This window comes from Nomascus leucogenys, chromosome 8, assembly GCF_006542625.1.
Source record: "Nomascus leucogenys isolate Asia chromosome 8, Asia_NLE_v1, whole genome shotgun sequence".
Lineage (NCBI taxonomy): Eukaryota > Metazoa > Chordata > Mammalia > Primates > Hylobatidae > Nomascus > Nomascus leucogenys.
This window is the reverse complement of record NC_044388.1, coordinates 58,631,931-58,657,638: the sequence shown is the minus strand read 5'-3', so window position 1 is coordinate 58,657,638 and position 25,708 is coordinate 58,631,931. Positions and strand designations below refer to the sequence as shown.

Sequence of the window (25,708 nt, the reverse complement as noted above, 5' to 3'; positions counted from 1 at the left end):
TGTGGCATGTGATGTTTACATAATCCTAGGAAGAAAACGGATGAGCCGATGTTGACAAGAGCTTAAGTAAGTCTCCATGTACATCAAGTACTTTGGAGATGCCAAAGGTGTAACTTTAAAGGGCAAAGACCTTAGGACAAAGCAACTTGAAGAAGCCAGGAACTAAAGATGGGACATTTGGTTCAAAACTTCAAGTGGCTCTCCGCCCACCGCCCCAAGATTGCATGACAGGTCAGTTTGTGTTTTGATTCCTCAGTTTCTCCATGCTTCTTCTTCTCATTGTCATATCCTTCTAGAAATATCCTGAATTTTCAAAGCTAAGTGATAGTGACTGTATGTTAGAGAGTAGTCCCTGCCAAAATAAAAGGTTATTTATAACAACAAAAAGTCACTTAGTTCATCAGTATCTAAAGAAGTGGCCACTTGCCTGGACATTTTATTATAAATGAAGGCACTTTCCTTGAATGTTGACCCTCTGCCTTGCTTTGTAGTGGGCTACCTCATCTATGTTACCTTGTTTTTTTTTGAGACGGAGTCTTGCTCTGTTGCCAGGCCGGAGTGCAGTGGCACGATCTCGACTCACTGCAAGCTCTGCCTCCCAGGTTCATGCCATTCTCCTGCCTCAGCCTCCCAAGTAGCTGGGACTACAGGTGCCCACCACCACACCTGGCTAATTTTTTGTATTTTTTAGTAGAGACGGGGTTTCACCGTGTTAGCCAGGATGGTCTCGATTTCCTGACCTCATGATCCGCCTGCCTTGGCCTCCCAAAGTGCTGGGATTACAGTCGTGAGCCACCGCGCCCGGCCGTTACCTCTTTTCTAGCTATTGTTCACTAAACTGTATGAGCAAACTGGATCTCTTGTTAGGCATTTTGTATGCTAATGACAACACATTACACAAAAATGGTCTAAAAAATATTTTTTTTGTCTTCAAATATTCTCCCCTGACACATTCATGAATCTCTTTGACAGCACTATTGTGGGATAACGTTGACAGTCAGACCATAAGAAATGAATGGAAGCTGACAACATGCTTTAACCTAAATTGTAAAGACTGTTGTCCGGCTATTCAAGTCAAAAACAGAGTTTACATAACCACCTAGCATGGTTTCTGGTTATGTAAAATGTGACTGGGTATCTGAATCCTGGATCAAAAGCTTCCTCCACATGAATGGTTCAGTTAGGAGGGGGAAGAAAACCCAAGATTGAACTTTGCCAATGAAAGCATGGATCATTTCACATTTTGCTTTGTGAAAGAGCAGAAAGTAAAGACAAATGAAGAATATGCACGGGGCACATCAGAACACCAGGTCAGTGGAAAAAATAAGCCTGGAAAATGTGGGGGAGAGAAGCGAATGACTCAAAGGAAAGTCACGAGGACCTGGCAAGCTTTCAAGAGAAGTTGAATAACAGGGGAAGAGAGATGCTTGACTTGGGGACAAACAACTCAAAAAAGCTGTAAGTTTAGTTCCTCAAGGGTTTGCTGAGCATTTTCTAGGAGCTATGCACCTTGTAGGCCCAAAGTACTGGGCATGGGGGACATACAAAGAAATATGTGTTTTCATCCTTGACTTCACAGAGCTCCTGCAGGTTTGAAGCACAAAGCCTTCATGGGGGATAAATAAACATAAGAGGGGGGTCCGATTGAAAACTATAAATGCCCAACATGCAGGGCAGTGAAAACCTATACTATGGGCTATCAGGGATAGGAGAGATAGACGTTCACCTGGAATCTGAGACGGGCATTGAAATAACGGGGACAATTTGGGCAGATGAAAGACACAGAGTGTCCCAGGAAGGAGTGAGCCTAGGCATAGGTTTAAAGATGGGGACGAGCTTAGCAAGTGTGGGTGCACGGCCAGAAGACCTGCCTGGCAGGGATGAAGGGTCTGCATTGTGGCCAGACTGAAGATCGTGTGGAGCGATAGAATGAACGGTTTGGCCATGAAACAATTGGCAGCAGAAACCAAAAAGTCACAGTTGTAGTGACACTTGATGCACACCATAAGGGTACAATGTCAAATGATGAAAATTGAGCTGAAAAGTGGCATAAAAACAGGTGCTTGTCGTTTTAAGAATCAGTGGGCACCGAATGCATCATGTGATCAACAGCAAATCATTAACTTATTTGGGCCTAAATATTCTCACCTGTAAAATGGGGCTGGTAACTTCTAGGGTTGTTCAATTAATAAAACTGGGTTAATATATAAATGTGCTTATAAAATGTAATGCAAATATAAATAATTAGGGCAGGGCTGTGGTGAAATGTAAAAGTGTGGGCTTTGAAGTCAGATAACCCTGGGCAAAAATTCTTGCTCCTCCACTTTTGTTCTTGGGCAAATTATTTAACCCCCTGAAACCTCAGATTTATCCATTTAAAATTGAGACTAATATTACAATATCTATTTGCAGAATGGTGGGTGATTAGAGGAAACATTTAGAAAGTGTCTAGCATAAAATGACCCCTTAGCAGAGGTAACTCTTGTTGTAATTAAGCCCTTGGTAAAGGGAACCTGCCTCCTTATTAGGAAAGATTAGTCCCCTGGCTTTACATGAATGGAGGGAAATTGAACAGAGGTTGGATAAAGTGTTTTAGATGGTGGAGTGTCAGTGGGGAGTGAGTCAGGTTAGTACGTGTCCCTTAAACAACTGGATGAAGAGAGCTGAGGCCAGCTGGGGAGGTCAGAGCACAGATGACTCTAGGGTCTCTACGTTGAAATAGGGTGGGATGGCAATTTAATTAGAAAAGGGAGTAAGAATTTGAGGACTTCTCTTGAAGTAGCTTTTATGTAGAAATCATGTTGACTTGACTTGGATGTATATTTACTTGGGGGGCAGCTTGGAAGGCTAACAAAGATGAAAATTCTAAATTCTCCAAGAGATACCTTTGGTCCTGACACCTTTCCAGAGTGGAAATGTATACCTGATACATTTCAGTTATTGGGAATATGCCTTTTACCAGTATCAAAATACAGTTAACCCTCGAACCGCACGAGTGTGAACTGCGAGGGTCCACTGATGCATGGATTTTCTTCTGCCTCTGCCACTCCTGAGACAGCAAGACCAACCCCTCCTCTGCCTCCTCCTCCTCAGCCTACTCAACATGAAGATAACGAGGATGGAAATCTTTATGGTGATCCACTTCCATTTTGTGAATAGTAAATACATTTTCTCTTATGATTTTCTTATCCTTTTTTCCTTGAGTTTACTTTACTGTAAGAATACAGCATATAATACATATAATATATAAAATATGTGTTAATCACCTGTTTATGTTATTGGTAAGGCTTTTAGTCAACTGTAGTCTATTAGTTGTTAGGTTTTGGGGTGTTATGTGTGGATTTTCAACTATGTCAGGGGTTTGGTCCCCCTTGTCTCCCCATTGTTCAAGGGTCAACCGTAATACGTGTATATGGTAACAATATCGTGGTATCAATGGTAACAATGTAAATGGTATCTAAGAGCTTGAGACTCCTAAGATCTCAATTCAGCAGCCTTCTGCTCCTTTGCTTCCTTCCTTTTTTTTTTTTTTTTTTTTTTTTTTGAGACAGGGTCTTGCTCTGTCATCCAGGCTGGAGTGGAGTGCAGTGGAGGTGCAGCTTTTAACTTCTGGGCTCAAGTGATCCTGCTGCTTCAGCCTTTCAAGTATCTGGGACCACAGATGTGCCTCACCATGCCTAGCTAATTTTTAAATTTTTTGTAGAGGCAGAGTCTCACTATGTTGCCCAGGCTGGTCTCAAACTCCTAGCCTCAAGTGATCCACCTGCCTCGGCCTTCCAAAGTGTTGGGATTACAGGCGTGAGCCACCGCACCCAGCCTGCTCTGTTTCTTTGTTCCTTCTTCCCTGAGGTGATCTATTAAAATATTACTGGTTTCTGTTTTTTCCGCTGGTTGTTTTTTTCAGATTCCTGTTAGTTAAATGTTAGATCTCCTGAGTTACTTTTCTAGTCTCTTATCTTATTTATCTTAACGTGTATATTCTGGGAGAATTCCTCAACTTTATTTTAGAAGCTTGACTTTCTTTTTAATCTAAGCAATTATACTTTTAATTCCTCAAATTTATTTCTTGTTCTCTGATTGTTCCTTTCTCATAGCTTCTTATCATCATTTTCTAGATGTAATAGTATCTTTGATCTCTATAAGAAATGGATTCTTTAAAAATGTCTCTTCTGCTTTTGGAATTTTCTGTTTCCTCTGGGTTAGTTATTTTGCTTAGTTATCTTGATCTTTTGTTGTTGTTGCTGTGTTCTTTTTCTAGTCCCAGTGGTCCTTGGTTGTATGTCTTCACCTAAGAAAAAAGCTTTGGGTGGTTGGTTTGGATTTCATTCATCGTGTAGATGTGCAATGGCTTCTCATTGGGAAGCTGGCATACTTCTTTTGTGGGAAGGTCTTATTCAGGTATTGTATTAGTCTGTTCTCATACTACTATGAAGAAATACCTGAGACTGGGTAATTTATAAAGAAAAAGACGTTTAATGGACTCACAGTTCCACAATGGCTGAGGAGGCCTCACAATCATTGTGGATGGTGAAGGAGCAAAGGCCCATCTTACATGGCAGCAGGCAAGACAGTGTGTACAAAACTGCCCTTTATAAAACCATCAGATCTTGTGGGACTTATTCAATATCATGTGAACAGCACAGGAAAAACCTGCCCCCATGATTCAGTTACCTCCCACCAGGTCCCTCCCATGACATGTGGGGATTACGGGAGCTACAATTCAAAATGAGATTTGGGTGGGGACACAGCCAAACCGTATCAGGGATGTCAGAGTCAATCCCCCTAGTAAAGCATTAGCTTTCCTCAGATAATTTGTTCACTGGCTTTGCAGAGTGTTGATATTTTACTCCAAAGAAAACTTGCTCTCTGAAAACAAGGGAGGGAAGAGGAGGATGAGGATGAGGATTTGGGCTGGTGCATGTGCACAATTTAGAGATATCCCATTAATCCCTCACCTTTCACTCTCACCTGGGTAAAATCTGCTGACTCGACCTAGAGCCCTCTTTAGGGCTTGAGGTTCTACTGGGCAGACTCTATCCTAATCCTTTTCTCCTCCATTAAATGTAGTGGCTTCCTAAACCTCTTTCTTCTGTCTACCCATCGCTATCTGTGTTCCATGTTCTAGAAATTTGTTGAAATTGGTTGAACTCTCTGTATTGGTGACTGTCCTATTCTCTTCACTTTTATGACAGATTCCTTTCTGTACCTATATACTTTTATTCAGGGGTCTTTGGGAGGGGCCCGAGGCAGATACATTTGCATGGTCTGCATTTGGAATGATAGCCACTGCAAGAAACAGTTGACATCCACACTGCAGCCTTGCCAAGAAGGTGCACCATTTTTATTTCACAAACGAAGACACAAAAGGATCAGCATGATTAAGTAACTGATCCCAACCTTACATAGCTAACAAATGGCTAGGCTGATATTCAAACTGGTTACAACACTTTAAAATACTCTTATTTCTCTCTCAAAGGGCAGATTTGTGGTGATCACTTCCTCAAAATGTGTAAGTAAGAGTTACCTTTTCATTGCAATCATTGAAAGACAGGGTGAGCGTTGAGAGAGAGCACAGATCGGGGGCTGTGTGGGTGGCTGTGGCTCCTGCATGCTTCTTTTTGGGCAAAGACCTAAATTCTAGTCCTCTGGACTAGACATTCTGCTAAAGCACAGCCTTTGGCACATTTTTAGCTTTGTTGCTTTACCTAGAAAGCAAGAAGTTTTGGTAACTTAGTTGTTAATATTTCTTTGACATGGAATATTCTAGAATTCTCATGAGTGTTGCTGCAGGTTTTGAGAATTTCCTAATGGTTGGTTTCTAAGAGCGGCAGAGTAATCTCCCTTTCTTCTATGCAAAAGCCAAAATAGAGCAGAGAGAAAGGTATAGCAATGAAGATAAAGCTCCATTCCTTGGCAGTCAAAGGTATTTGTGCAGTAGTTACAGGTGCAAGGTGCTCTATGCCTTAGGCTCCCACCCCTTCTTGGATAGGGGCAGTGCTAGATTTCCCATGAAGCTAATGAAACTTAAGCATGAGGGCTTCTCTCTCATATGGGACACTTCTAATATTTTATTTTAAATTCTGTATTCTGAAAGAGGGACCTCCAAATGGTATAAACTTCAGACTGTACAAAGCCAGGATCCTCCCACAGTTGGCAGGAGGGTGATGTGTCAGCGATGGAGAGAGAGTATCAGCTTCCTTTTGGTGTGGGGTCTGAGAAAGCACAGCACAAAAGGAAATGGGAAACTGACAATCATCTGCTGAGTGTGATGCCAAGTCAAATAATTCAGACGCAGCATCCAGTTCAGTCTTGATTTATCTCCGTGGCCCAATGTTCTATTACTCGGGCTAACTTCACTTCCATTTCTACAGGCCCAGTTTGTGCTGAAGCCAGGAGGCTGTCCACACCAGGGGAGAACTGGGAGGTGCTCCTAAGGAGCTTCTTTCTTCTTTATTTTTGGGAAACATGCTTAAAGCTGAGGACCAGGCAGAATAGTTTAAGTTGGAAATGTAAAGTGGCAATTCTCTGCATTTAGTTGATCCTGGCCCTGCGGGAGTAGCTTAGCTGAAATGTGGTAGAACATTTTCTCTTGGTAGATTACAAGTTTCAAAAATACCTTCCATGCGTCAGAATTTTCTAAATGCATCCCTGCTTACGGTGAGGCTGAGGGAACACATTTCACTCAGGAAATTCCAGTCATTTGAAAAAGAAACTCTTAGGGGACTTGCTAGAAAATTGGAAAAGGGGAAAGGTAGATCAATGTATATATTAGAGTCTGCAAGATTATCAGGTTCCAGGCCCATGATGTAGTGTGATAACAACCAAGGAAAATATGGAAGTAAGGGCAGTAGGTTTGGTATTAAGCCATGCTGAGCAAAAATTGTTTTTCTCAACATTTCCTTAGGTAAACCACCCATGCTAAAGTCAAGTATTAAGATTTTAGCACAATGGTCCAGGGGTATTTTTACATAGTTCTTGAGGCTTTAATAGTTGTGCAAGTCATTCACTATGATGTGAGAGTCTCTGGCATTACCAATATCTTGGTTAGAAATCTTTTGGTTACAGGTGACAGAAAAATGAATCCAAATCAGCATATGCATACACGTAATTGGAGAGTGCAGGGCAGCACTAAGATGGATTTAGCAGCTCAAACAATGTCATTAGGAGGGGATTCTCTCTTCCTCATCTCATGGTTTTTTCCATGTGTGGGGACTGGTAGTGGCTGGATGGCTCCAGCAGCTCCAGCTCAAGTTTATTCACTGAGGTATCAAGTTTAGGAGATGCCACTGAAGCAATCGTATTGGAGAGTGTATCAGTTAGGATTCTGCATGATGAAAGTCACAGAAAACCCAAGTCAAACTAGACTTGGCAGAAACAGTGTGTTGGCTCACATAACTGGAAGCCTATGGAAGCTCTGATTTGGGGTAGAGCCTGCTTTAAACCTCTAACAATATCCACGAGATTTCTGTCTTGTCTGTGCTTTCTGTGGGTGCCAGCTGCCTTCATCCAGTGACTCCTTTCATAGGCCAAGAAGGCTGAAGCAACCTACACCCCCCTGCCTCTTGTCCTCCCACTACCAAGTCCAAAAGAAGAGTGGTAACTTTTCTTTGGCTGGGTTCATGTTATCCTTGAAGAAGCCATCTTGCCAGGCAGATGGCCGAGCTGGACTGAAGTAAGACTATCATGGTCTGTTGGTTGGAACTGGGACAACACCATCCAAACTTCTCAACTGAAAACTCGGCTCTGTAAGCAGAAGGAACAGGTGTGAATAGTGGGCAGCAAACCACAAATGCCTGCTATTAAACAAATGCCCATGACAAGAGTTGTGTTTTGTTAGTGATCAGAACATTAGCAGAGGAAAAAAGGCAAAGAAAAGGTGTATTTATCATGATTCTGCAGAGAAACAGAACCAATAGAATATGCTCTATAGATCTATTGCTCTATCTATCTATCTATCTATCTATCTATCTATCATCTATTTATCATCTATCTATCTATCCATCACATGAGTTTTACAAGGAACTGGCTCATGCAATTACGGAGACTGAGAAGTCCCATGATCTGCTGTCTGCAATCTGGGGATGCAGAAAAGCTGGCGGTATTAATATAATTCCAGTCCAAGTCCAAAGGCCTGAGAACCAGCAGTGCTGATGGTAAGTCCCAGACCAAGGGCAGCAAAAGACCAATGTCCTAGCTGAAGCAGTCTAGCAGAGAGACAGAATTCCTCCTTTGTTTGTCTCTTTGTTCTGTTCAGGCCCTGATGGGTTGAATGAAATCCACCCACAATGGGAAGGACAATCTACTTTACTCAGTTCACCAATTCAAGTGCTAACCTCTCCCAGAAACACCCAAACAGACACATCCAGAATAATGTTTAACCAGACTCTAGGCATCCCGTAGTCCAGTTACGCTAACACATGAAATTAATCATCCCAGAATGTGTCCTGTCAGACCCCTATTAGCTTCAATAGTGATGGCACCAGGTTGAAGAGGCCAAAGAAGAGACTCAGAGCCAACAAATGAGACATGGAGTTTGATTAGCAGGAAACTTACAAACAAGGTGGTCCAGTGGCAGCTGGCTAGACAGGAGAACCACCTTACCTACAGTCCAGTGGTGGCAGGCTAGACAGAACCGCCTTACCTACAGTCCAGTGATGGTGACTGTACAGGAAAATGGCCTTACCTACACTCCAGTGGCAGTGACTGTAGAGGAGATCTGCCTTACCTACAGTCCAGTGGCGGTGACTGTATAGAAAAACCACCTTGCCTACAGTCCAGTGGCAGTGACTGGACAAAACAACCGCCTTATCTACAGTCCAGTGGTGGCAGACTGTACAGAAGAACTGCCCTACTACATTCCAGTGGTGGTGACTGTACAGGAGAACCACTTTACCTACAGTCCATTAGTGGTAACTGCAAGGAGAGCCACCTTACCTACAGTCCATTGGTGGTGACTGTACAGGAGAACCGCCTACGTACAGTACAGTGTGGTGACTGTACCGGAGAACTGCCTTACCTATAGTACAGTTGTGGTGACTGTACAGGAGAACTGCCTTACCTACAGTATAATTGTGGTGACAGTATAGGAGAACTACCTTACCTAGAGTACAGTGGTGGTGACTGCACAGGAGAAACACCTTACCTACAGTACAGTTGTGGTGACTGTACAGGAGAACCACCTTACCTACAGTCCACTGATGGTGAATGTACAGGAGAACCACTTTACCTACAGTCCATTGGTGGTGACTGTACAGGAGAACCACTTTACCTACAGTCCAGTGGTGGTGACTGTATAGGAGAACTGCCTTATCTACAGTCCAGCTGTGGTGACTGCACAGGAGAGCTGCCTTACCTACAGACCAGTGGTGTTGACTGTACAGGAGAACCACCTTACCTACAGTCCAGTAGCAGCAGCCTAGGCAGCACCACATCTGGTTGCAAAGAGCATGTGGTTTATACAGCATTTTTCACTCAGCACCCTCCCTTTAACAACCACCTGGCAACCTTCATTTAACCCAAAACAAAGGGCTTCCATCCCCTGTACACCCATGTTTTATGGGATGGGATGGCCCTGGGGCTCAGATGTTCCTCATAGATAAGGAATGAAACTCTGCGTTGGCCACTCCTGAATTCCTTAGCTTGGAACTCCGAACACACATTCAACTGCATCGGCCATGCAGGGTCATTATTAGGGTATGCTTAAGTTAACTTATCGCTGTCAGGTGTGTCTACCATACCGAAAGGTGAGAGAAAAGGAAAGAAAATGCGCATTTATGAAGTGCCTACTGTATCACCTAAGAATGTCAGGCATTCTTAGATCCTCCCAACAACTTCAGTTACAGATGGAATAAAGTATCCTGTCCAAAAACACGTAGCCAGAGGGATGGAGGCAGCTTTCAAATGCAGGATTGCCTCCTTCAAAGCCCATCAGTGAAGCTCTGCTGAAGTAAGAACACAAAAGCCTGGATTTGAATTACACAATGAGAGCTGTGTCATATGTATAGCTATATCACCACCCCAGTGGTTCTCAAAATGTGCCTTTCAGAGCGTTGGCAAGGTCCTTCTTTTTTCAGCTGTATTTGTGTGAAGTCAAGTTTTCTTCAGCTATTTCAGCCAAAACAACACATCCCAACAGATTAAATGCAGAGGCAGATAGGAAAATCCAGCTGTCTTTTATTAAGCAAAGTATTTCATAAAGATATCATATAAGATTTGCAAAAATGTAAAACAATGACGCTGCAAATTTTCTTTGGTTTTGGAAAACAGTTATTTTTTAAAATATATGTCATTTGTGTTAATATGTAATGTATTCACTATAGTCATTTTGGGTTATTTAATGGATGAAAAAATTTTTAAATTCCTCTTTTAATTTCTAATATGATAAGTATCAATAGGTATAATTTCCATAAACAAAAGTTCTTTGGGGTCCTGTATACATGTTAAAGAGATGCTGAGACCTAGGCCGGGCGCGGTGGCTCACGCCTGTAATCCTAGCACTTTGGGAGGCCGAGGCGGGCGGATCACAAGGTCGGGAGTTTGAGACCAACCTGCAGAACACAGTGAAACCCCGTCTCTACTAAAAATACAAAAAAATTAGCCGAGCGTGGTGGTGGGTGCCTGTAGTCCCAGCTACTCAGGAGGCTGAGGCAGGAGAATGGTGTGAACCCAGGAGGCGGAGCTTGCAGTGAGCCAGGATGGCACCACTGCACTCCAGCCTGGGGGACAGAGTGAGACTCTGTCTCAAAAAAAAAAAAAAAAAAAAAAAAGATGCTGAGACCAAAAGATTTGAGGACTGCTGCATATAAAGATGGCAGGTCTCAAAAAATAATCCTCAGGTAGAAGTTTTCAGGTATCTGACCTTAACATCACATTCTCTTGCATGGACTTTGCTTTTCAAACAGTTGGACTTTTGTCTTTTAAAAATGACTGAGTCTATTTTCCAAGGTACAAATAACCTGGAAAACTAGGGCATGAATTTTTTTTTTAAATTTAATTTTAAGTTCAGGGGTACACGTGCAGTTTCGTTATATAGGTAAATTTGTATGGTAGGGGTTTGTTGCACAGATTATTTCATCACTGGGTATTAAGGCTGAGTACCCATTAGCTATTGTTTCCGATCCTCTCCCTCCTGCTACCCTCCACCCTCCACCCTCTGTCAGGCTCCAGGGTGGTGTTCTCCTCTGTGTGTCCATGTGTTCTCATCATTCAGCTCCCACTTACAAGTGAAAACATGTGGTATTTGGTTTTCTGTTCCTGTATTTGTTTGCTAAGGATAATGGCCTCCAGCTCCATCCATGTTCCTGCAAAGGACATGATCTCGTCCTTTTTTATGGCTGCATAGTATTCCATGGTGTATATGTACCACATTTTCTTTATCCAGTCTACCACTGAAGGGCATTTAGGTTAAAAGCAAATTAGATGCCCGAGCATGAATTCTTGATAGCTCTTTATCATCCACTGTGTTAAAATCACATTCCCACCCAAGCTTACTTTAAAAATAAAAGGCAGAATGCTTGATTAACACTTTGGGAATGAAGTCACTGAGACATGGAGTCAGCAGAGTGGGTCAATAACATCGTGTGCCCCAACGGAATAGCATGATCTTAGCGGGAAGTGTTACGTGGAGTGCACTTTTTCAGTGAAAAACGCCAAGGAAGAGTTAATGTCCATAATGAAACTAATGACTATCATGCAGCATGTTTTCAATTTTTATTTAATTTTTCATCTCATTTTGTTTTACTCAGCCTTTGCCAGAAGGGGTAAAAGAAATAAAGCAAGCATGAAGAAAGAATATGAAACTGAAGACCAGGAAATCCATAAGTTAGATAATAGTTTCTTTTCTTTTCTTCTTTTTTTTTTCTTTTAGACAGAGTTTCGCACCGTCTCCCAGGCTGGAGTGCAATGGCACCATCTCGGCTCATCTCAACCTCCGCCTCCCGGGTTCAAGCAATTCTCCCGCCTTAGCCCCCTGAGTAGTTGGGATTACAGGTGCCCACCACCTGTATTTTTAGTACAGATGGGGTTTTGCCACGTTGGCCAGGCTGGTCTTGAACTCCTGACCTCAGGTGATCCACCCACCTCGGCCTCCCAAAGTGCTGGGATTACAGGCATGAGCCACTGCACTCAGCCTAGTTTCTTGAATAATCAAGAATTGTGGACATTTCTAGATCTAGAAGACTGGAGGACACTTTACTGTTTTATGAAAGCTCTGTCTAATGGTAGAGGCTCGTTTAAGATTTTTTAACAATTGGGAAGATTATTTTCCAGCTTAGTAATTTAAAATTATTAAGACAAGTTTAGCCTTCAAAGCAAATTCCAGATTGTCTGATTTGTCATGCAAAGTGCTGGATGTTTTATCATATAAGAAACAGAACTATTTATTGGTTTTTGGACTAAGTTAAGCCCATTTCACATTTTTGTGAAAAGGCAAAAGTTCATTTTATTTTAAGTTTGCCTCTGTGGCAAATCACATGTACAAGTTTTTCTGAACAAAAAGCCCAAATTTAGGAGCTTAGGAAGCAGAGGCTCACTGGATTTTGCTGCTAAGGAAGCTTAAATAGATACGGCTATGAGCTGATCTCTAGGCCCTGGAGATCTTGACAGCCTGGTTGTTCCAATTGAAATCGAGGCATAGTGGTTGGGGCTTTTAGACAGAGTAGGATAGAGTAGCCTGAGGGATTTGGGAAAGAAATGACTGAATCCTGGAGGAAGTAGAGGGACTTGAAATCTGCAAAATACACACAGTGTGATAGAAATTGGGTATATTTTAGGAACAATTTGGGCGCACCGGAAAGAAGTCGAGGGCAATAGCTAACTATATTGCATCTCCAAAATTGTTCTTACAACTTAGTAACCATTTGGAATTAATTTTACTTTTTATTGAATATCATTATTTTCAAGCTCTCTGTGAGGTATACTGTGGGAAACAAAATATAAATGCTATGGTCCTGGCCTTTAAGAAACCTACAATCCAGAAAAAAAAAACAAGAAACATCTCCAAATGTTTACCATCTAGGATAGTGTGATAATACTAAATTAAAGGCACCATGTACTTTGGGATTGCGTAAAAAGGAGAGGTTTATATCCATTCGGAGATTTGGGAAAGTTCTCATAGTGTAGGTAATATTTAAATTGGATTTTATTAAGGATGAAGTTTCAAATGGAGAAAGTGGATGGAAGGGCATTTCAGATGAATGATCGATTAAACAGTGTCGGTAGGTATAGTGTTTGGGGCACAGTTTGGACAATTGTAGGGTGCCTGACCTAACCCTGGCCTCAGTTAAGGATGACCAGCCCACTCACGATAATATGGATGGACCAAGGCAGACATGTGGCCCTTACTGGCCAGGCTGGTTGGACCAGAGAGGGGCAGCTGATCCAAAAGCAGCCAACCTATGGCTGGCCTGGGTCCTGCCCTGGAAAGCTTTGCACAAATAGGGAAGAACTGGGTTGGTTGGAGTCTCATTCCTAAAAAATTGCATCCTGAAATGAAGAAAATCGGCAGTTAGGTTTGGAAAGTGAAGCTGAGAGGATGTGTGCACTAGGAGAAATGAGGTAGAGAAGGACATTATGAGTAAGATATGTCATGAAGTTGAAGTTATTACAAATCAGAAACCACGTATTAGGAAAGAGTTTATATAATAGACAGTGGGGAAGCCAGAGGGTAACTGTTATTATGTGTGCTGGTCTGAGTAAATCCAAAGAGAACCCAACTAAGCTGTCTTACACGGCTGGAACAGAGGAACAATGATGGGTGTGTAGAGTGGTGGAAATGTAGGTTGGTGCCAGTTTGTGGAGGTCAAGGCATTCTATACACATCTTGAGTGCTTTTGTCTGTTTCTCAGCCAGGGATTTTTAATTAAAAGATGCATACGGCCAGGCGTAGTGGCTCACGTCTGTAATCCCAGCACTTTGGAAGGCCAAGGCAGATGAATCACCTGAAGTCGGGAGTTCGAGACCAGCCTGACCAACGTGGAGAAACTCCGTCTCTACTAAAAAAAATAAATACAAGATTTATCTAGGCATGGTGGCACATGCCTGTAATCCCAACTATTCGGGAGGCTGAGGCAGGAGAATTGCTTGAACCTGGGAGGCAGAGGTTGCGGTTAGCAGAGATCTCACCATTGCACTCCAGCCTGGGCAACAAGAGCAAAACTCCCACTCAAAAAAAAAAAAAAAAAAAAAAAAAAAAAAGAAAGAAAAAAGGATGCATAAGACAGCTCCATTCTCAAGGAATTTATAATACAGAATCAGGTGGAGAGAATATAGCCATACAAATATCTATCATTGAAGATTGACAGATAAAATACTAATCCACCAAAGAGTATGGATCCTGTGGTGGAGGAGAGGGGCTATCTAGGAAGACTTCACAGAGGAGACGGCAATGCTAAGGACTATAAACATTATTTTGATTCCATGAAAAAGTTTTGAGCAGGAAAATAATGAGTTTATAAATGTTACAGAAAAGTGACTCTGGCCTAAGGATAATAGGATGAAAGGGAGGCTGTAATAAAGGAGACTGGTTTCAATGGTTGGGAGGATAATTCAGTAGGAGGGAGACATGGTTATTTCACCTCGCGGTTGTGAGAACCCAACACTGGCCTGTTCTAATGGAAAGCATCCGGCTTATTGAGATGTTTTCCACTCTGGACTCAAATAACTAAAGGAAAACTCAGTAGACGGAGAAGGCAAAACAGCAAAATTGGCCTTACTGAGACAGTACGAGCTGTTACCTATGTAATGTTTTTAGAAGCTGTATGGAAGCTGGAAAAACTTCCTGCCTGTAACTATCAGCTTCATTAATTTGCCGTAGGTGCCTGAAATCCCCTCAATGGGGATCTCTTCCTTTGTGGTTAAGCCTTGTTCTCTTCTGGGAGTGGTGGTGATGTTGAGAGAGGGGGTGTGGTAGGAGGGATGTTTATTCCGAAGAGGTTAAATTAGTATAGTGCTCTATTTGTCAAGACTCTTGGTTGCAAGTGACAGAAAACCCAGCTCCAAGCGGCTTAATCAGAAACCTGGATCATTGGAACCAGGTACTGGAGTGATGTCAAGAGGACACATCTCCCCATCTCTGGAATCTGTTTTTCCTTCTGCTGACTTCATTTAGGCTGTCTTGTCCCCAAATGGTGGCAAGATGTTTCTCTCAGCAGCACCAGTAGAAGGAGAGCAGTGTTTTCCTTGTGGCCTTTGGAGAAGTTCCCGAGGGAACTGCTTACTTGGTTGACTTCGTTTACATGCCGTTTCCTCACCTGTCACTGTGGCCAACAGATGGAACACGTGGCTTGGGCGCCCAGTCACGGGTCCACCCTGGATTCTGAAGGTGGAGTCAGTTCCACCTCAACCGCAGGCAGAGAGTGAGGAAGGGATAGTTCTCCAGAGAAAGCAGGCTACTACCAGAAAAAAGGAGAAGGTTTATAGAGCAGGCAAAGAACAGATTCTACTGCAGCTGTTAAAGTTTATGGGCAAATGTGCCTATTGGATTGCCCTTCTAGGATAGTGAAAGCTAAAGGCCCAGAAAGTAGTGGGAAGCTGCTAAGAAGTGTGAGGGGCAGAGGGGAGCTGGAGTACCAGTAAGGAGAGGTTGGAGCTGCCAAAGACACCAGTCACAGTTTTGCCTCTGGCAGGTCAAAGCCTAGGTGGGTCCCTGAGAGTTACTGTTACCCTCATGGGAAAAGAACACCTTTAAGAGTGCACAGGTAGAATTAAAAATGACTAATTGAATGGAGAACTCTTACAGAATGTATCAGCTGCTCAATGTTCTGAACTGAAATGTTTTTCTTGATTCTCTTGGGTTTTGGTGTCTGTTATATATATGACTTGCGTTTTTCTTGCTGCAGGTGTGATTTTATATTTAAAAGGACAATAATTTTTACCTTTGAAGGTTATTTATTTATTGTTTGTTGTTACTCTGTGAAAATCAAGGGATTTTTTTTTTCCTTAAGGCATTGTTTCCTTATTTCAACATCTTTTTTTTTGTTTGTTTTTGGTTTGCCTGCAGTTTTGGTGAACAGAATGTAACATGGCAGGATTTGGTGTGCTTTAATGTTGTTTATGCTTGCCGATGATGAATGCCAGTCATACCAATTTCCTCATAAAGGCAAGTCACCCGAGAACCCTCCCCCATCCCAAGCCCATGCCTGTGGCTGGAGTCCCCCAGGAGCTTACAGTGACTGAGCTGGGAGCGGGGTGAACCTGCACACACCTTGTAGCAAGTCACATCCACAAATCTTGCTACTCTTTTTCTTAGCTGAGGAAAAATGTTCCATTAAGCTTTGGCTGCCAATGTTGTCCACAAACTTTGGAAACTGACAGTTGGGTTTTGAAGACTAATTATTTTCCCCTAAGCAGTGTGTCATCAGTTTCCCTGGCTGCCTGCAGGTGAACCTTGGCCTCTGGCCAGCCTTCTTCCTAGGGTAACTGCTTTCTACCTGAAGATCAGGCTCTTGGCTCTAGCTCCACAATTCTCAGTTTCAGAGTTGCTCTGACTTCTGAAGCCAATAACCATTTATTGAGGTCAGGACTGTCTAAGACAGCAGCCAGAATCCACTTGTGGCTATTGAACATTTGAAATATAATTAGTCCAAGCTGAGGTGTGCTGCAAGTGTAAAGTACACATCAGATTTTAAAGACTTAGTATGTTATAAATTGAATTGTGTCCCCCCACCCCACAAAATCCATATGTCGAAGCCCTAACCCCCAATGGGAGGTTTGAAGTAAGAAAGTAATTAAGCCTAACTGAGTTTATAAGGGTGGGATCCTTATAGGAATAGTGCCTTTATAAGAAAATACACCAGAGAACTCTCTCTCTCCTATGTGAGCACACTGCAAGAAGGCGGCTGTCTGGAAGTCAGGAAGAGAGCCCTTGCAAGAACCTAACCCGAATGGTACCTAGATGTGGGACTTCCAGCCTCCAGACTTTGAGAGAATAAATTTCTGTTGTTTATGCTACTCAATCTATGCCATTTTATTTTGGCAGGTGTAGCAAACTAATATATAGTATGAACAAATAATGTAAAATATCTAGTTAATATTTTTATATTGGTGACATATTAAAATAATAAAATACATTATTACAATTAATTTTACCTGTTTTATTTCATTTTTTTTTTTTTTTGAGATGGAGTCTCGCTCTGTTGCCCAGGCTGGAGTGCAGTGGCACAATCTCGGCTCACTGCAACCTCCGCCTCCCGGGTTCACGCCATTCTCCTGCCTCAGCCTCCCGAGTAGCGGGACTACAGATGCTCGCCTCTGCGCCTGGCTAATTTTTTGTATTTTTAGTAGAAACGGGGTTTCACCATGTTAGCCAAGATGGTCTCGATCTCCTGACCTCGTGATCCACCTGCCTCGGCCTCCCAAAGTGCTGGGATTACAGGCGTGAGCCACCACGCCCGGCCTTATTTCACTTTTTAAAAAGTGGCTATGAGAAAATTTTAAATTATACATGTGTCTTCCATTACAGGACACTGGTGACCTAGACCCATGAGTTATTAAATTGTCTTTAATTGTCCCATCAGATTATTATTCAATCTTTGTTTGTGAGGGATCTCTAAACTTCTCTTTGGTTTATGTAATTTTCTATTTCTTTTTTCTTCAAGAGCCAGAAGATCAAAATAAAACGAAATAAAAAAGAACAAACACATAGAAACCAAAAGAACGCAAGCGACATAAACCCTGCTTTATTTCGTGGTGTTAATATTTTTTGATTAAAAGGATTTATCTCCTTTTGATCTCTTTTCTGCCTTATTTCTTGCATATTGAAGCCAACATTGGAACAAATTTTAACATTCATAGTATAAAATGACAAATCCTATGGGAAAAACAAATCTGAAGGGAGTTGGGGGAGTTTCTGCATTCTCAGCACTGAGTCTTTCATGGTGGATGGGACGGTTATGGTTATGAGATAAGGCAGAGGGTTTCCTGTTTTCTTTTCAATAGGCCAGGGCTGAGCTCAGCTTTGAGGAGGGTTACCTGTCAAGGCGTCTCTGGCTAGAAGTAGGGAAGGTTCTGCCAAGCTCTGTTGGATGAATCCTTAGCCACACCAAATGGGCCTCTGAATAGGCCCAGAAAATTGGGGACTCCTTGTTCATGTCACCTGTAGTGAGGGGAACATCTTGCTAACAGCAGAGCAAAGTGCAAAATGTTCTGGGCTAATGCCTATGCTTTGGGCAGGTCTACCTTCAGTAAGAAAGCTTCTGGTACCAAATTTTGCTACTGGAATTTATGGTCTTCACAAATAAAGGCATTTCTGTTTGTTCTGAAGTCCAATTTGTTTAGTGTATTTCCTGCTTTTCTTGAATTTTATCATTGGCAACAAATATTGCCAGTTGTTTACCTTGACCTGACAGATTTATTTGGTTGACTTTTTGAAAAGTTTCTGCCAAGTAACCAAATCAGAATAACCGTGATCTGCTGTCCGTCATTCTTCCAAGTACCAATGATGTTCTATGAAGAATAGTGACTAATGTGACTTGCAACTCGAATGATCCCAGAAGTCAAGCATCATTCTTTGTCACGCAGTTGATGCACTTTATGTCTGACTCCCATTTCTTCAAATATAATACAGTATTTTTAAAATGTATATGCAAGTGCTCAGATTTAGTCAGTTCATTTTTACTGCTGCATCAGGGCCATCAGTAAGTAAAACACCCCCTCCCACCTCGCCCCAACCCTCCAGTGGCTGGTAGTGAAGAATACAATGACTGCTAGTTGAATTTAGTACCATTCCTTGATTTGTGCTGAGTGGCCAGTAGTTTCACCCATTGCTTTTGCACCATGAGTGCAAATGTCAACACAGTAAAAAACGAAAATAGTATCTTTATTTTATTGTGAAAATAACTTTGAACACCAAGACCCCTGAAGGGTCCTCAGGGACTCCTTGGGGTCTGAAATTAACACATTGAAAAGTATTTTTCCAAAGAGTATTACAAATGGAGAGTACTGCAATTCTCCTTCTAAAAATTAAAAATCATATTAAGATAATTCATTGTTGGAAATGCTGAAGCAGACTTCAGAACACCTGGGTGGGAATGTTGTCTAGGGAATGCCTGCATCTCTCAGAAGACGGAACTCAACAATCATTACAGTGTCCTTCAGTTTGACGATTTTTGTGCTGTTTGGTGACAACTATTTCCCAAGGCTCGTTCGGCATAATGGATCAGTTTCCTTCCTAGTTATGATGGAAAGGTGGAGATTACTCTTTAGAATCCCTGAATGACTGAAAGTTCTTCTCTATTCATGAGAAATCTAATAGGTCCTGCAGCCTCAAAATCTGAATTAGCTTGGATGATTTAGATCAGCTGTAGTTACTTCGGGGATGCTAATGGACTCCTTGGCTATTTATAGTTACAGGCAAAGTAGGGGATTCAACTTGGCACAATTGCTTCGTTGGGATTGGAGCGTGGGCTCTGTAAAGACTGAGAAGAGATGCAAGGGCCATGTTCTCCATTCTTTCACACATGAGGCCAAGAGAGCGTTTGTTTTCTCACACATTTTTTTGAATTAAAAGTACTAATTGATGACATTGCTTTGAGAAATTGTTTGGTATCTCAGTAGAAATCCTAACACATTTTGGAAAGTACTCACCTACATCATATTTTAGAGTAAAGAAGTAAACAGGCAAAATGGAAATTATTTCCATATTGGTATGATACTGTACATTGAATTTGTACATTGCCCTGCATGTACAATGAAAGGAAGAGTCTAGAATTCAGTCTCAACAAACATATCTATCATCTATCTATCTATCTATCTATAGATAGATATACACACACACGTAACTATATTAATACAGCTCTGTGACTTTTTCAATATGTTTTTATAAGATATATTTCTCCTGGTATAAGAATAATTTCACACTTTTCGTTTAGGTGTTCTTAGATCAGACTTCTGCCTCATTTTGCCACCAGGGATGCAAATATGTGTCAGCGTCTTAACATAAGTCCTTTAGGTGTCCTCAAAATGATCTTTATTCTTGTATGTCCTTGGAGAGATTGCCTTTAAGATTTGATTTAAAATAAGAAAATAGGTATAATGGGTAGAGATACACACTATTAGTGGGAAGATTACCTAAGTCCAGAAATTGGACCAGCCTAAAATCTCACCTTTTAGAAATAATTTTTTATCTTTTCTATTTATTTTCATTGTCATAAAAAGAAGCACATAATACTTAACCTTTGCTTTGCACTGTATCAGATGACAAGCCTTCTGAATTTCACACAACACATAATTTTATTTCCTTCACACACCAGTTTCCCACGTAGCTATTCCTAGGTGTAATTAGAAAATATTATTTTTATTTACCAGATTATGTCCCCCCAAAAATAGATGGGTAGTAAGGAGGAAGTTTTAATAAGCTTTCCATATTTCTGTTTGTTTTCATACACTCCCAAACCTAGATTTGCCATGTTCAAATTAAGTAATATCTGCACAAATGGAAAATATACATGCCTTGCTGGTCCTAGATCCTCTACATGGTACCACGCTGACACCAAAACAACACTCTTTAGAAGCTTGGCCCTTTGTATCCAACTTAGCCAGCCAGTGGAGCTTAGCACCATCGAATTTCCTACCTGAGTTGTTCCAGGTACACAGGATTTTGATTCATGCTTGCAGAGTTCACCTTCAAATGGCCAGGACTTTATCTCTCAATTTTCCCTCCAGTCTCATTACTGGACTGTTTAGCTGGAAGTCTTTTGAGGGCAGCATTAATACATTCTCATTTAGATGAACTTATGAGTCTTAGCTCAATGTAATGTTTTAAATCTAATAAGAATCCATAAAAGAAACTTCTTGTAAAGTTAAATTACTTGTACAGACAATTGAACAGGAAGCTAATTATGCTAGTTTTGCAAAAGAATAACTTTATAATTTTAGGTAAGATACTGATCTGTGGTAATAGTTTTATTATCTATACACTGAGAGGTTTAGTGTTTAAGACAAATCCTCAATCTCATATGTTCATAGACATTATCAAGCAAAACTGTATCTATTTTCATTATCACCATTATGTTGCCTTTGGCATTAAGTGGTACAGTTGCCATCCATATAATGGTAAAATAATCAGCAAATTTAAATGAGCAAATTCTGGGGTTTAAATCAGTTATTTGGTGGACTTACATGATTATTTGACTGAATTGTTTCAATAGTCTAGCCAATAATATGAGTTAAGTACTTTCAGAGAAAATAGCCGCAGTATTTCACAGTGGGTTTATTCAATGCCCTCAACCCCTTTTGGGGAGTTGTTGATGTTATATGTGATATTTCTTGGACGTTGAAGCTTTTAGTTCGGAGGGTGAGGGTGATGAATGGACCTTCTGAGTGGAGGGCTAGGGAAGAGGACACCATGGATTCTGTCTTCCTCTCTTAGGTTGGAAAGTATGGCAAATTAAAGAGGGAAGGAAGCATCTGTAATTGATTAGAAATGAATCTGGTATGCAGGATGACAGGTCCCTGAATGGCCTTGGCTGAACCAGCTCTTCCATCTGCTGTTTGTAGTTGTCAGGATAATTGCAGAATGTGCTGAGAATGCAGTATCCTGAGATAAGGAGGAAATTTCTGCAACAGCCCAAGCTTTGTCCTATTCCTTCCTAGGACAGGATGTCTTGCAACACTTTAGCTCAGTGATCTGTTTCCTTGGGGTCCGCAACACTTCAGCTCAGTAATCCGAGTTCCCCCAGGGTATAAAATCCAGTAAGATTACATCTTCCCTAGGCAGTTTTCTTGAGCCCTAGGGAGCCAGCTCACCATGGATTTGAGACTTCTGTTGATTCATGCTGCCTGTCTGTGAGTGATAAAGTTGCTCTGCATGACTTCTTGTGTAAGTGTTCTGTCTCACTAGACTCATATGTTGGAGGTTGGGTTTATGTAAAGCCTCTGGTAGCTGGGTTTGTGCAAAACCTCTTGCCAGATCTAAAAACCTTAGCAGAAATTGGCAAGGTATTTAGAGTTCTCTGGAATTGATGCTGCTGGATGGTATTGGTGAGGTGTTTAGAGTCCTTCCCTGGGATTCATAACTGATTCATGGTCCCAAGGGTTGATATTGGTGCATGGTATTCTGCTTAACAAGGAAAGACTTAAAAGACAATAAGAAGGTCCACATCTTCTGACTGGGGATACCTGGATTAGATCTTTCCATTTCTAAGAAAGGGAGCTTTGACTGTTTCCAAAGCACTTAATGTATTCTTCATCTAATGCTCTATAAGAGTAGTAGAATTGAAAGTGTATGTGGAATAATGATGTACATGATATTGAGAGAAGGGACATATTTTCATTCTCAGGGAAACCTGTTAGCCCGTGGAATTCATAATGGAAAAATCATTAATTTGTCTGTTTCTTGTGGTGACACTTGTATATAAAACCACTGAGTAGCTGGATGGGGAGATGGAATCTACTGACTTAAATGAGGGCATGGATGGAAGGCTAAATTTACTCAACCTCTCTCATTTCCAAATGGATAACAGATAATTGTCTAGAGACAGTAATTTCCTTTATGTGAAAATTTATAGCTTGAATTGGAAGGAGGGATTGAAGGCAAAAAGAGTACTTGGAGGTTTATTATGATTTCAAAATTCAAGTGCACAATTTGAGACTCTGGAAATAAAAAAATTTAAATCATAAATTAGTATATATTAATTTGTGAGTACATTGGGCAAATGCAATACAATGTTCTTGAGTGAGTGTTGCTACTAAAATGATTAGAACAAAACTACTTATTCTCATCAAGCTCAATAACACCATTCTGCTGACTTATTTCATTCATCAGATCTGTTTTTTTCTCTCTGTGTCAGGCACTGTACTAGAAGCACAGAGTTTAGTTGGAGAGATGGATATGTGAACAAATAATTGCATTACAGCATATAATTATTACAATAGATAATATTTCTATGTTATATAATGTAGTATATGGAGAAGATGATTAAGTGAAAATATAGAGCAGAGCACAGGCTTCTTAGGGACCTGTAGAGACCTTCCCCATAGGTGGAGAAGGTGTCGTGTGAGATCAGTCTAGAAAAGTAGATTGGGCCAGAGTTATCTTCTGTACAACCATGAGCAGCCATGGAAAAAGGAAAATGACCTACTTAGGTATGAGTTATTCCTGTTTTTCACTTGGAGAAGGGGTTGCAGGGAGGGGAAGTTAGAGGCAAGGAGACCAGGTGGAAGGCTCTTAATAGTAATTCAGGCAGGAGAAAATACAGTGTGGGGTTCAGAGTCTGCTGACCGGATGAACTCACTGCCTGTGTGACCATGGGTAAAGCTGTATGCCGGTTTATTTCTAGGTTAAAGGGGGCGGGAGTAATGATATCTATCCTGGCTCCAAGCACCCTTCAGAGTCAGGATGGATTCCCTACCCAAAATTTGGTTTGGATGTGACATACTCACAGGGGGTCGGAGAAGATTTATGACTTACATAATGAAGTTTTCTGGAAAGAGCAGGGCATGCTTTCCAAGCAGTTCTGAAAGCCGTGAGTAAACAGAGAAAAGAGGCTATCTTGGGGTTTTTATTGTGGTTAGAGAGTGGGGCTGGGGGTAAGAATTTCTGTATATAGATGCAGGCTTGTGTGGTTTGAATCACCCGTGGGTGCCACAGAAGGAAACACCCAGGCTTTCTTATCAATTTGTCCAAGTGTGGGGCACAAGAGGAGGATGAGGGATCACCATTTAAACATCAAAAACATGCAGTCAGATTCTATTACAACCCAATTTTTTGAAGACTGAGTTAAATACTTCAGGTGAGATGCTTAGCATAACATAGTCTGTCTAGAATAAATGCTCAATAAGTGTCAGTCAGGGTCACGCTGATTATAATAACAAAAAGGTCACAACAAACACAGTGGCTATATGGATAATACAGCTGAGGGTTTGGATTTAAAGAAGTTATTATTTCTTTGCTTGGTGCCTCAAACTTAATGCTAATTGTGCTTTGGGACAGCTCTCTATATCCTCTAGTTGTCTAATTATTTTAACACACCTATATGAAAGGTAAACTAATCAATAAAGATGAATTGAATACCTACTATATTTAAGGTGCTAACCACAGAAGATGAGTTGGATGCAGCCTTGTCCCGTAAGCATCTTACATCTACCGAGATTTGGCTGCAGTTAGAGGATGAAGAACATTGCATAGCAGACCAAGAGCTTCTTTGGCGGGAAGAATAGATTTCCTTTAGTTTCTTAAGAATTGCCGATTCTATTTGTCTTTTGGTAGCAGTAATTGCATTTTTTACACAACCATTGTTGTATCCACAAAATGGGCTTAACATTGGGATACTTTATAATACCCTATTTTATTTTTTTTCCAGTTACTACACATTTATTTATTTTATTTATTTTACTTTAAGTTCTGGGATACATGTGCAGAATGTGCAGATTTGCTACATAGGCATACATGTGCCATGGTGGTTTGCTGCACCTATCAACCTGTCATCTAGTTTTTTTTTTTTTTAATTTTATTATACTTTAAGTTCTGGGATACATGTGCAGAATGTTTTGTTACTATGTTTGTTATATAGATATACACGTGCCATGGTGGTTTGCTGTACCGTCATCTAGGTTTTAAGCCCCGCATGCATTAGGTACTTGTCTTAATGCTCTCCCTCCCCTTGTCCCCCACAACAGGCCTCGGTGCGTGATGTTCCCCTTCTGGTGTCCATTTGTTTGTTCTCATTGTTCAGCTCCTACTTATGAGTGAGAACATGCGGTGTTTGTCTTTATGTTCCGGTGTTAGTTTGGTGAGAATGATGGTTTCCAGCTTCATCCATGTCCCTGCAAAGGACCTGAACTCATTGTTTTTTATGGCTGTATAGTATTCCACGGTGTATATGTGCCACATTTTCTTTATCCAGTCTATCATTGATGGGCATTTGGGTTGGTTCCAAGTCTTTGCTATTGTAAATAGTGCTGCAGTAAACATATGTGTGCATGTGTCTTTATAGTAGAATGATTTATAATCCTTTGGGATAATACCCTATTTTCTTGAGTGGAAGACATTATCCATTGCAAAAGTCCCTGCTATTTTACGTATCATGAAGAAAGAGAAAAATATCACTCATCAGTTTAGTGATATTTAGGACATCGTTCATTGTAAGATGCTTTCTGATTTCAGAAGTGATAAATGTGAAAAATAGTCTTAGAATTCATGAATTTAGTAGTTATGTAGACTTCTGTTTTCTGTATAATCTAATTCAGTTCAGCCTGCAAGTATTAAGTGCCTACTATTTCCAAATGCTACTATGGTGGGCTCTGTGAGGGATGCAAGGAGTTCTGCCCTTACAGGGTTGTTTCTTCCTCCCAACCCAAAATCCAAGAAGAAATGGAATAATATTAAAATAACGTTATAAAAAAAGTGCTTTGTAGAATTTGGGATTAGTTACTTCTTGCTTAGACTTCATAATTGAGTTGAATTTTAGGTGACAGTTAATCAGAAGAGCCTGGAGGCTAGAAGCATTAGTAGGAAGTGTAGTAGGAAGACACAGTGACGAGATGCTGAGATGCAGTGGTTGGAATTAAAATGAGTTATTGGAGTAGTTGGAGGTAAGAACGAAAATGCAGTAGAAGCTGAATTGTAGAGGACCTTGGATGAGGGGGACCTTGGAAAGAATTTGGACTGTGGACAAAGAAGTTATTGCAAATTTTTGAGCAAGAAAATGATGTGATCAAGCTGCCCTTGGGGATGATTACTCTAGCAGCAGTGTGTTGGGTGACTTGGAGGAGC

General features: G+C 41.1%; 1 long non-coding RNA gene across 1 annotated transcript in view; it reads left to right on the top strand.

The window, feature by feature from the left end:
* LOC115836270 overlaps positions 1–25,708 on the top strand; it is a 260,658-nt gene continuing 234,950 nt past the window's right edge. Inside the window, exon 1 of the long non-coding RNA XR_004031227.1 lies at positions 1–231. This is a non-coding gene — a long non-coding RNA (uncharacterized LOC115836270). The remainder of the gene's footprint in view (positions 232–25,708) is intronic.